Source organism: Plodia interpunctella, chromosome 24 (genome assembly GCF_027563975.2).
Source record: "Plodia interpunctella isolate USDA-ARS_2022_Savannah chromosome 24, ilPloInte3.2, whole genome shotgun sequence".
In the NCBI taxonomy this organism is placed as follows: domain Eukaryota; kingdom Metazoa; phylum Arthropoda; class Insecta; order Lepidoptera; family Pyralidae; genus Plodia; species Plodia interpunctella.
This window is the reverse complement of record NC_071317.1, coordinates 3,708,238-3,719,430: the sequence shown is the minus strand read 5'-3', so window position 1 is coordinate 3,719,430 and position 11,193 is coordinate 3,708,238. Positions and strand designations below refer to the sequence as shown.

Genomic DNA, 11,193 nt, shown 5'->3' with positions numbered 1-11,193 from the left:
AAACATTTTTGGAACAAAACATATAATATTGATAAGACCTACCTTATAAGATAAGATTACCTGTGTTAATCAAAGAAGACACTGAATGACAATATCCAACCAAACCGCTGGGTCTAGAAACTTCAAATTTTGGACGTTAGTTCCAACTTCAAATTTAGCATGTGGTCTAGGGGTGCACTAAGAAAGAATTTTTCAAAAATTCATCCTCTTAGGGGATAAAAAGGTGGTTCAAAGTTTGTATCGGGAAACCCACGGAAAACAGATTAGTTAAAGATTATAAATATTTCATTGAAGGGAAAATCACGCGGGCGAAGCCGCGGGCGAAAGATAGTATTGTAATGAAATTATAGTATCGTTGAGTTAGTATCCCATACTATCATAAGACAGTCTCGACCTTTAGCATAAGCCACAAAAGATAGATTATGTTATACTAGTTGTTGCCCTATATCTATTCCAAATTTTATCAAAATTGACCCAGGGTTTATCTGTAAAAGCGTGACAGGCAGCCAGACAAACAATGACATTCTTATCCTTACATACTATTATAAAACATAGTTCTCTACCGCGTCTGTCTGTCTTTTCGCGATAAACTCTTCTATAAATTTTTTTTTCATGGGTCAAACGTTTTTTTTTCACGGATTTTCATGCGGTTTCCATCAATAGATTGATATTCCTGAGGAAGTTTTAGAGGTACAATTTATTATTTTTTTACACGGGCCTCTATTCCCAACTGAAATGAATGCGAAAGTAAGTTTGTTTGTTACCTCTTCATGCCTTATCTACTGGACATTTGGTAACGGGTAGAAAGAAAAAAAACCTAGAATAATACATAGAGTACTTTTTATCCCGAAATTCCCACGGGAGAATAATAAAATTTAATCAAATCAGAAAATTTTCCTTATAGTTTATTTTCACATTAAATTTAGTCCCCGACTTCGTGGCATCCCCGAATGAACCTGGAATCAGGCGAAGATCAGAGAGGGATTAAATTCATGGATAATGATATAAGTAGGCTTTATTATCATCGTGTCACGCCTTCAGATAATTTGGAGCAGGCGCAGGTACGAAGTTGATCCGATCATAACATCTCGAAGTCAGTCGTTAAGCTAAGTCAGATGATCGTCGTATGTATAAAAGTGACTAAGTGCGAGTCGGACTAACCCATAAAGGGTTCCTTTGTAGCAAGAATTATTATAAACTGTTGTAAAAAGTAATATGTATTAAAAGTGACAAATAAAAGATAATATCAATTTATCGTACTAATCCTACTAATATTATAAATGCGAAAGTTTGTGAAGATGTATCTGTGTATGTTTGTTAATCTTTCAGGTAAAATCTATTGGACCGATTGTTATGAAATTTGGTACACGGGTAGAATGGAATGAGGGTACTTTTTATCCCGAAATTCCAAAAGTTAGATATAATATATTTCAGAAAAATATCAGTATGTGCTGGGCTACATACGAGTATATACACTTTGACGTTGATTTTAACCGGCGCGCGGCTGACGTTTAGACAAAATGGCGTAAGTACATTGTATTTTTCTGCGCAAAGCGTTAATGTCAAAGTTGACGGTGCAACCCAGACTTAGTCCTTCGCTCAAAAACTGCTATAAAATTTAAAAAAATACATTGAATGAGAAAGTGATTATTGTGGGAACAAAACACTAAACAACTGCTAGTAAAGTTATGTCTATCTAAATTCCATGCACACGTTGTTTCGGCTTATTTCGAAAACTGAAATTTCAATTTGAAACTTGTTAAACACAAAGCAAATAGTAAATATTTATTTTGTTAAAACTCCAACCGCTTTATATTAAAACGATACGATATTGGTGTTTCAGTGAATTTGATTAACTTTATAGTTCGCACGAATTCATAGGGTTCCGTACCCAAAGGGTAAAACGGAATCCTATAGTATGTATGTCTGTCCATCTGTAACCTGCCTATATCACATGAACAAAACAAGTGAAACTTTTACAGACACACAGAAGATGAAGACATCACAGCATTTCTGTCGCCACTATAATAACAAAAATGAAAAAAAAAAAAGATTTTTTGCCATTTTTATAGATAACTAGATGTTGCCCGTTCGCTTCATTTATCAATCTTAGATAATGTAAGGTACAATAAATGGTACATCTAATGTTGAAAGAATTTTTGAAATCGGTATGATAGTTTTGGAGATTACCTGCCTCAAACATACAAACACACAAACGCTTACCTCATACCTACATAATAATAGTGTAGATAGTACTTATCACTATACTACACTTGGCCCATTTTTGTGTAGGTAATGAATTTAACATCAGAAAGAGAAAACTACTACGTAAAGGGACAACCAGGAAAGAGAGAGATGAGAAGTTTTAGGAATCACATCGATAGTAGCACGAACCCAATATTGTGAATAAAAATACTATACTTCCTACAAAATGATATATGAACTATAGTTCCTGTATAATATATACATACTTGGAAGGGAAATCGGCTGCTTGGCTATTGTGGTCTACTGCGCTGTCTGGAAGCCATTGTCTTGTATACCCAGAATTTTGGCAGGATGACCGGATCTCTGCATATTTTCTTATCCGTCTGCATACCCAGATCGCGTCCTGTTTCTTCTCAAATTATTCTTGTTCCAAATCATGGAACCATTCCAAACCATTGTTCCATTCCAGATATCCATGGTTTTCTCTGTCTCTGTTGTGTACAACATAAATCAAATATTCTAAGATTCTAATGATTGTAATGTCATCAAAAGTTCATAACTAGAAAAAAAAACGTCAAATTTCGTAAATTAAATCGTCATTGTCTTCTTCAGAACATAAATAGCTTGGTTTTACTTATGAAGAGGCCAATGCCCTCGGTTCTTATCATATTTTTAAATCTGCAATGCATAAGTTTGGCTTAAATCGTAGTTATTAATTTAAAAGGTTTTCTAAAATTGCTCGTAGTTGTCTTTTTTCTTAGTAATAAATGAAATTTTGTACACGGGCAGAATGTAACCTGTAATACCACATTGGGTACTTTTTACCCCGAAATTCCTTATATATATTAAGATGGTCAATGGGTCACAACACAAGTAAAATTCGTTCCATTTTATTTTATTTTTTACGTACAAAAAAAAATATACATACAAATTGTAATATAAATAGCTTGCATAAAAATAATAAGGTACAAAAAAACTAACAAAATTGAAATGAATGTAGATGATCCAGCTACAACTTTAATATTCAATCTTGGGATTTGAAAATTTGCTCGGCAAACTTCATTCCGCTAATCTACCCGCTACGGATTACATGGGGCGAAGGAATTATGAAGAAATATTCTCCATTTAGCGAAGAATATCTAGTCCAGTGATTGCACTCGTCGTAAAATTGTATTTAATAATATCTTGTGCAATTTTTGCTTAGCCAAACATTATCAGTTTTATGTCACTACAATATAAAACTTAATTTGATTTTTTTATCAATTTAATTATTACATGTACATATAAATTTACAATAAAATGTTAACAAATTTACTATCCATAAACAGACTGCGACAAAAAATAATAGAGCCATATTTTTTACAAGCGGCCCGTCCCGAAATCGCTAGAGTAAAAAAATGTAGGTAAGGCGCTTTATAACCTGCACACTAGCGTCACTATCACATTTTTATCAATTTCTTTTATTTTTATGCAAAAATATTTTAACAGGCATGCCACACTAGGTAAAGAATTTATGTAGAAATGACTATACTTTTCTATGATACAATGTAGTCACAGCTGGCTAAACGGATTTTGGTGGCCACCGTTTTCGATTTATTGATAGTTTTTCTACCCGATCGCTGGGCTTTGAGGCGTCACAGACCCGAATGTAACTGGAAATGCGAAGATGAGTGTGAAAAATTGGTCGAATCGGTAAAATTACGGAGTAAAACTATTTGATTGTTATACTAACCTATATAATTAATAGACCTCACGTGATAATGTGTAATTTGAGGGTTAATATCGACTTTGCATGTGTTTGTAACGAACTTAAGCTCCATGAAGGCTAAATTTCTAATTTGGTACCTTAACGTACTGTATTATCTTAGGTCCCCGGGAGGTATTTCAGTATAAAAATAATATTTGTCTTCTAAAAGTACCTACATAATTGGCATTTGACTGGAAAAAAACAAAATATTTATGTAAACAATCGCGATTAAAATGTCGCTCTAATTAATTTTGTTAAATATGTATGTAGTACCAGATGTACAAAGGTCATGGGTACATTTTCATATATTTTTGCCGACAGCAACAAACAAACAGCAAACAAACAGCAACAAACAGACTGATCCTAGGCCACAAAGTAGGCAACGTGCATGTGACACTGTTCCAGGCGTTGATAGGCTGTGGTTACCACTTATCATCAGGGTGGATATACCTGTTTGCCTCCTTGGTAGAAGTTATATAAAAAAAAAAATGAATCGCTATTCTTTTTTGTTGTGGTATATCTATTAGGAATACTTCTTGTCTCCAAAATTGTGATGAAAAAAAATTGTTTCCAATTTTTTACAAAATATATTTTTATAATAATATTTCAATGTGTGTGGTCTAATATAAATGGTCGTGTTATTGAAAGCGTCTGTCTGCTTGTTATCTTAATTATTTTAGCCTCAAAACAAGATAATTTAAATCCTATATAACAATGTAGATAAATTAAAAATCATTGCGAAGACAGTTAGGCTTTTGTAAACAAATGACGCATGACATGTTCGCATAATTAATTTGAATGTGACCTGCTAACATGTTGCTGAAGAAACTATACCGTTTCTACCTCTAATACAAATTTTATCTGTAGTACAACTATCACAAATACTTATTTAAATCGACTTACATTTGCCAAAATTTATAAGCTACAAACATTTTTTATTTTTTAAGGCATTTATAAATTGAAATTTTATAACTTTAGTTAGACATTTTCAATATTATCTTATTCATTATATACAAATTATTTTCGTTTTCATTGGAATTTCCAAGTACTTGACACGAAAATATTTTTTATTAATAATTATAAAAGTCTCGTCATTTTATATTAATATTTTTATAAAGATCAAACCTATTTAAACTAATTTTAGTTCCACAAGTAATTGTGTACCAACTATTTGTTTTAATTATTTTTCTATATAAATATTTTAGTACAAAAACATCATACCGCTATTAAAACAATGTTTAGTAATAAAACTTGCATCAAAACCACATTCCTAAATTTCCACAGTTAGATAATTGAATTCACAACTAATTTGTGTGATTGGATTGTTTACGATGAAAACTACGGTAAGTATAGGTACTAATAATAAATGAAGTAATGAGTGATTTCACAATTTGAACTTTGGAATTTGCCAACTTTTTCAGAAAGATAAACACAGAGGTATTGAATTTTAATTTCGAAATCATGAGATTATAAAGAAAAACATAAACGTATAACCTTGAATTCGTTTTTTTATCATATTTAGGTGGAGAAAATTGCCATACATTTCCACTAAAAAAAATCGAAATATGTCACGTATTTCACAATAAATACAGAAGTGAAAAAAGAAGTGCGATATTGTTAAATCACCACAGAAAAATGCACGCTCAGATGTGAGAGTTTAATACAAAAATATTTGAAATGTAACTGTATATGTGCTGACTTTTCTGAATTCATAAATTTTTACTTAATTTTTTTCTTTGACTTAAAGATTACCATACTACAAAAAGAAAAACTAAAAGGTTTTGTATTTATGAAAAAAAATAAGTGAATAAACTATAACGGTAGCCGCTTCAGAATTTCAGGCGTCTACAGGTGCGCGTCGCTCGGCCATCGTCGGAAAATTCAGTACGGAATCAGCGCGCGCGGAGTGTGCACGTGTGTCGCTTGTGCTCCGCGATTGACTCGATAAAATCCAACTCAGTGAATCCACGATGATTTGACGTAGTGTTGTGCAGTGAATTTTTTTATTTTGTTTCTTTCGAGATTCGAGACAGTGCTATCTTGCTTGTCTATGAATAACAATATTGACAAAGATAAGATTGTTTAGTGTTAAGATTGTGTAGTGGTTAATGTATGAACGAAATTTTAAGTTTCTTGGATCCAGTTGGATACGTTCAGCGAGTAACGTAAGTTTTTAAAAGTACTCATATTGCTTTAATTACTATAAATTTGAATGATGTGAAATTTCCAGAATATTGAAGGCTTGTGTTTGCTTTTTGTGTTATTATTTGTTGCCATGTACGTAAATTTTTTCCGGTTCCATTTTTCAAATGGAAAAATAAACGAACCCTTTTTTGTCTTTCTCTCATCTGAGCATTTTCCCGTTCTCTTCCCCAGCCGTTGAACGTCAGAGCACCTGTCTATTTGTTTTCTTAATAATTAATAACTTGGCAATGATATGCCCTTATATCCGTTTATGAAACTTAAATGAGAGATCCTGTAGAGCAGAATTGAGTAACACATACGTGTAAATATACTAATATCGAGAATTCGAGACCTTGAGAAATATATCTTCAATCTAACTTAGCTAAACAATATTTTCAAAAAGTGTAATATCACAAAAATAGTTTTGATTTCAAAATCACGGTTATCAATAAATTTAAGTAATAGATAAAACAAAATAGCCATTAAATGAACTAAATAAAGCCCAATTACCCCGGACATTGTACAGAAATAGAAAAGTAACAACTTTTCCGATAGAAAAATGTGACGTGCGAAGAAAATGTCTTCCTAGGATAGAATTAATCCTAATCCTGTCTTTTTTTCACGTTCTATCTCATGTCGAATTGTATCTTTTTATATACTTATATCATTTTCATATTAATATGTCATTCCTTTTTACTTTATTGGATAGTGAAACACCTTATCTTTTTCTTTTACTAGGTAGATAGAGCCTCATATTGTCAAATGTCGGAAATATATAACTGGCTGATTTTTTTTTTAATTAAAAATAAATTATTTTAATTTTTTTACAGATTTAGTTATGTTGTCTTACGTACAACACTTCATTTTAATGACATGTCTAATTAAACATATAAAAACTGGCAGTGCAAATTTTTTTGTGTATGCGGGCTATACATAAAGTTTATATAAGTAGATGTTTATGATAAAATAGTAGGCAAAAACTATTCACAGAAAAAAAACTGCCGATCCCTTAGTTACAAAGGACTTGTAAAAAAATAATTTACTAATAATTAAACAAAAGTATTGAATGCAAGATATGGTAGGGTAAGTTGCACCAGTCAACTTTGTCGTAGACTTTGACCTCCGCACCGCTGACGTTAAGAGAAAATGACGTACTTTGCGCAGGTTAAAGTTAACGTCAAAGTTGAGTGGTACAACCCACTCTTATCTTTAATTAACACCACTAAATGATGTAATATCACCTATTCATATTGTTGACATAAAACTAATATTAACATCGATATTATTGACTATCTGATTGTCATTCGATGGTATTAATAATGTTTGTCAATCATAGAATTTTTAACAATAAAACGATTAGACGTGACGCTTACTTAATACCAAGTACACAGGAATCATTACTGATTTAATGATTTAAATGCGAATCGAAATTATATGCAATATTGAGTATCTGATTCGAGTTTTATCGTGTGGTTACGTCCTAAAATAGGACCACGCCATATCCTGTGGATGTCGTATGAGGCAACTAAGGGAAGTTTAGTCTTGTTGACAAGCAATAATAGTATTCTCAGGGAGGGTTGATGTCAGCCAGTTGTAAAATCATAGCCGAATCCTCAACATTAGGTTCATTTTGAATGCTGATGACTCCGGGCTACCCGGCCCTGGATCTCGCAAAGATCAGTAATGATCAAGTGCATTGAGGGTTTCAAAACGCACCTTTAATACTTCTACTATTTTAAAATTTCAAATTCTCTGCCGTCCATAGAGCTGTGAAGGTTAACTTCGAAGAAAATAGAAATAATAAGAATAATATATTAGTGTGAGTCGAGTACCAATATAACACATTGCCTGTGTATATTTTATGCAAATAGTTCTATTTGTTTGTCACTCTATAGTAAAGTCCATACTAATATTATTAACGCAAAAGTTTATCGATCTGTGTGTCTATACCGCTTTCACGGCTAAACAAGCATAAGCTACTTTTTTTTTTCAAAATGACTATAATGGCGGGTGAAAGTCAGAGAAATACACCGGCGAAGCCGCGGGCAAAAGCTAGTGCAATATACATTAAAATACATAATAAATTACTCTATGGGTGAAGATACATATGTAAGTAAAACGGGCCAAGTAGCTGGCTTACCCTGTGTAACATATATAACGATTACATTCTTTCTCTCACCTGAGCGTTTTCCCGGCTTCCTCAGCCGTTGTGCTTTGGAACATAAATGTATTGTAAATAAGTTATTACTTAAATAATTATGTAAAAATGAAGTTAGAAAAAATGTAATCAATGGACACAGAATTAGATTTATATTTGCTGGTTATATCTCTTACGTCATTTGGCAAATACAAGTCTTGAGATAAATATGTGACGTAAGTGTTGCTGATTATTGGCTTAAATACTGATCTCGGTTGAACTTTATTTTTTCTTGAAATATCAATTAAGTGAGTATAGAAATAAATATAGATATACATAGTACCACTTTGCATATGTGTGGATAAATGTGATGTTTTACGAGAAAATTTACTTTGTGAGCACGATGTAAAACAATAAACAAAGTCAGCCATCGCGTTTTAAATCACGCAACGGATTTTAATGCAGTTTTCACTGTTGTTTAGACAATTCAATAAATAAAGCTTTATACATACAAAACAGCATATTACACGATGCGTAGCCTGTTGGTTAGTCTTTAATGATAATGAGTAAAACGTCTTAAGCAAGTTCCTTCATAAAATATATTTTCTGGTGGAGCGACAAAAAATGTCTTTTAGTCAATCACGTAAAATATACTAGACAGATTTCCGGACATAGACATTTATTTCTGGAAACTTGATCGGGTTGTAAATTGGCAATTTAATAATATTGAAATTCATAAATTTCTACGATGATAAATATTTATTAAACTACTGTATGATTTATTTAAAATTATTGGCTATAATGTTAATATTGGTTTATAATTAAATGTATATTCAGTTCATATTAATAGTTAATTAATTCTATTTGGACAATTCAACAATCCATACGTTAGATCCATCCATCTCCATCGTCCATCTAGATAAATTGGTGTAAATTTAAAACTTACAAATATGAAGCTAAGTACAAAGGATATTATATTGTTGACATTCTTATATGAACTCTCTTTTTATGAATTTGAATTTTCCATCGGTGATTAGGAACAATCTAAATAATTAAGCGTTGATGATTATTGAAAATTGTTAATGAATTTTAAAAGATTTTTCTTAACGATTTGAATAAAAATAACCATCGTATTGAACGAAATAATTAATTCCTATTTAATATTTCTATTTTAAATTTTGGTCTCTATTTACTATAGGAAAGTGGCGTGACAATATGTATGTACATTATTTATGTGTGTACATAAAATTTCTCTCTCTGAGTGTTCTCCCGGTTCCTTCCTTAGCCTGTTGAGCGTCGAAGTCCGCTTGCCAAATTTTTTGTCCCCATTTCTCACGGCCATCGGTATCCCTAGGTGTCAGGATATTGGTACCTGAACATTACTTAAGCACCATAATTCTTTGCATACTAGCTCCTATGTAATTTTGGCCACTGTGAAATTTTAAAATTTGGTATGTACATTTATCTGCATATTAGATTACCTTGCATGGAGGATCTCTATGACGCAGCAATAACGGATATTGTTGATAGTTTAATGTGCTTTGTATGTGTTTGTTATTGACTGTAAAGTGCCAGCTGAATCTTCAAATTAAGTTAATTCCGGAATTCGCGGCTCTACAGCCCCGAATGGAATCGAGAACACGCTCGAGTGAAAACAAAACTGATGGTTTGACAAACAGCCAACTACTGTGTTCACCAACAAGTTTGTGAGGCGCAAAATGTTTGCAGAACAGTCTGACCACGTCGCGTTGATTGACTATTAGCAAAACGTGTAACTGCGGTCTCTAGCCATAAACAATGGCGCATTACTCTTCTATAGACACTGAGGTATTAACATCAGTTTTGCGATGACGTAAACCTAACTTATAAATACGAAAGTAAGTTAGTTTGCTGCCTTTTCACACATTATGTTTTCAGACAACTTTCTTGAAATTTCGCATACCTTAGACGACAGAGAAGGACATAGCCTATTTCTCATTCCTAGACAGAGTACATTTTTCGTGAGAAATTCTCACGGGCGAAGTCGCGGCTAAAATATAGTTGCACATTGTCGTAGTCGTATGGAAATTTTGACGTTGTCGATGTTTTTACAAATATTCGTGCTAGCCCTTTAACAGTGGGTTACAGCAATCAACTTTGACGTTTACTTAACCTGCACAAAAAATGCAAAATACTGCATTTTGTCTAAACATCGGCGGTGCGCAGGTTAAAGTTAACGTTAAAGTTGACCGGTGCAATTCACACTAAGTACTAAGTTGGCGTTTTTAAATTTGAAAAGTTTATAGACTTTGTGGCTGTGAACATACAGGAACTCTTCCTATATTGATTTTGACCATGGGATCTCACATAGTCATATTATGGAGTGGGATGCAAGGTCGATCGACCATTCACACACTAAACTAGCAGAGGAAGACGCAATTGGTGTAAGATGACGGCAATTGAATGATTACGGTTACCGCATCATGACTCGCGTTTTCATTAATTCCCCACGTTGATACTCCTAGTTGTTGTCTCTTTCTTTCATCTTTCGTTGCATTCACTCGAAGCTCGAAGCTCTAATACTCGAAACCCACTATCCATTAAATGTTTTAACAGGTTATACTTAAGTGTAACCAAACGAGAATTGCTGCAACTAGGTCTAGCCGGCTAAACTTAGGTGTATCCGCACTTTGTAGTTTGGCCGTGACATATATAAACTAACCAATTTGAATTATGATTTTCAATCAAAACTCATTACAAGACGCCACACTTGATTGCTTATATAAACCAAGAATTAAGGTCTAATCATTCTTTCTCTCACCTGAGCGTTTTCCCGGTTTCTTCTACAGCTGTTGAGCGCCGGAGCCCAGGGTCCGCTTTCAGATACTTTTTCGTCTCTCGCAAGGTCGTAGGGATATAGTTCAGAATCACTAACCCTTGT

General features: G+C 32.9%; 1 protein-coding gene across 3 annotated transcripts in view; it reads left to right on the top strand.

Moving 5' to 3' along the window:
- The first annotated feature begins 5,851 nt into the window (after nt 1-5,851).
- The window catches only part of LOC128680358 (5-hydroxytryptamine receptor 1-like), a 90,723-nt gene continuing 85,381 nt past the window's right edge, over nt 5,852-11,193 (top strand). For all 3 annotated transcript variants that reach the window (XM_053763445.1, XM_053763443.1, XM_053763444.1), the window contains exon 1: nt 5,852-6,117. The gene's annotated coding sequence lies outside the window, so the exon portion shown is untranslated. The remainder of the gene's footprint in view (nt 6,118-11,193) is intronic.